The sequence below is a fragment of the Curcuma longa genome, chromosome 4 (assembly GCF_044706935.1).
Source record: "Curcuma longa cultivar G26 ecotype Majalengka, Jawa Barat chromosome 4, ITB_CL_G26_1.1, whole genome shotgun sequence".
NCBI classification, from domain to species: Eukaryota; Viridiplantae; Streptophyta; class Magnoliopsida; order Zingiberales; family Zingiberaceae; genus Curcuma; species Curcuma longa.
In genome coordinates, this window is record NC_133864.1 from 1,264,978 (window position 1) to 1,267,294 (window position 2,317).

Consider the following 2,317-nt stretch of genomic DNA (forward strand, 5'->3'; position numbering starts at 1 on the left):
GGATTAGGAATTATATGCTAGTTTACCAGACAGATAATTTAATCCCTGTGGGTTACACAAACTCTGACTTCCAATCGGATAGGGATAAAAGTAAGTCTACATCAGGTTATGTGTTTACATTGGGAGGTGGAGCCATAACATGGAGGAGTATAAAGCAGAAATGCATTTCAGACTCTACCATGGAAGCTGAGTATGTGGCAGCATCTGAGGCAGCCAAAGAAGCTGTATGGCTCAGGAACTTCTTGATGGACTTAGATGTGATTCCTGGTTTGCCCAAGACTATCACAATTTATTGTGATAACAGTGGTGCAGTTGCAAACTCGAAGGAACCACGAGCCCATAAGGCAAGTAAACACATTGAGCGCAAGTACCACCTGATACGAGACATCGTCAAACGGGGAGAAGTCGCTGTGGTCAAGATTGCATCAGAGGATAACCTGGCAGACCCTTTCACGAAGGCCCTTCCGGCGAGAGCTTTTGATCGGCATGTGGAGGGGATGGGGATCAGATGTATGGCAGCATATGAAGCAGCGTAGTCTTCTAGTATAAGTGGGAGATTGTTGGGATGTATACAAGAATCCTAGCTATCTATGTAAATAAACATTCTGAAATGAGAATTACTTTTGGTCAATGTTTGCATTTAGTTTTTATGCAAGTGTCCATTTAATCTATATTGTAGATAAACATGGTGTGCGGAGTCACACACAGAAGACCATGTTATCAGTTCCTTATAGATTATAAACAGTGTTCACAACCAAGATGGATTGGACAAACCATTGGACTGGTTGTAGTGTAATTTGGTCTTAGTCTGTCTTGACTATAGAATTACACTAGTACACTCAGTGTGTATTGAGCAGGACCATCTGAGGATTGTTCGATTTATACTGACTATATAATCGAACTAAACCTCTGTTACTATGGATGTACATGCTCTTAATCCCGATATAATAACAAACACATGTACTTAGTATATACTTCTTTGATTCATCAAAGGGTGAGATTTAGAGCGATAGATCAAAAGGCCCGATGAGTTGGGAAGTAGTATTATGTATATGGTGTGTTGTTGATTATAGAAGGAATCTGTGTCCTAAATATAGGTTGATGATGTCCCCTTGAGGAGCTCATAAGGATAATCATGTAAACCCTGCAGGTGGACTTTGTCCGCATGATAATAAGGTTGAGTGTGTTGGGTTGTAAGGGTGAAAACATAGTCCCACATCTAAAGCACATGGAAAAGATCATGGGGTTAAAAGGATGAAAAGCATCTCCATTGGCATGAGGCCTTTTGGGGAGAGCCCAAGAACAAAACCATGAGGGCTTAGGTCCAAAGTGGACAATATCATGTCATTGTGGAGATACAGACATCCTTTTGGATCCTACGATTGGTATCAGAGCGAGACCGCTCTTTACCGAACTAACCGCCGGATGAGCCATGATCCAGATCTAATCATGTGCTTAGAACTTTAAACAAAGGAAGTGGGTGCTCCCGTGTCTGAATCAAGAGGACCAGACACCAGGTGAGAAGTCCTAGTAGGTCGGGTGGACCGAGGGGCAAAAAGTCCTAGTTGCGACTAGGTGAAAGTCCTAGTAGGTCGGGTGGACCGAGGGGCAAAAAGTCCTAGTTGCGACTAGGTGAAAGTCCTAGTAGGTCGGGTGGACCGAGGGGCAAAAAGTCCTAGTTGCGGCTAGGTGAAAAGTCCTGGTGGGGAGGCTTTCCATTTGAGGGGGGCCTGTGGTCCTTTGTTTGAGGGGGGATTGTTGGGTTGTAAGGGTGCAAACATAATCCCACATCTAAAGCACATGGAAAAGATCATGGGGTTAAAAGGATGGAAAGCATCTCCATTGGCATGAGGCCTTTTGGGGAGAGCCCAAGAACAAAACCATGAGGGCTTAGGCCCAAAGTGGACAATATCATGTCATTGTGAAGATACGGACATCCTTTTGGATCCTACAGAGTGGTACTACTCTTGGATTAGAAGTTAATTAAATTCGAGTTGTCAGTAATTCATTTAATTGACGAGACATACGATATCTTAAACATAGGGAGATTAATGTACTTATAGTAATAAGGAGCCCATATTATAATATGAGATTGGTGCGGTAGTGCAATAATAACTCTCTAGTGGAATGAGTTATTATTGATGGACTTAAGCTGTGTGTTCAGGAGGAACATGGGAAGCTTAAGCCCATCGGGAGACCAAAACCAATTCCTCCTCTAGGTCCCTACTGTAGCCTTTGGAAATCCTCGAATCCACCTCAGGAAGAATTCTTGGAGACCTTCGGAAGAATTCTTGAAGACCTCTTGGAGACCTTCGGA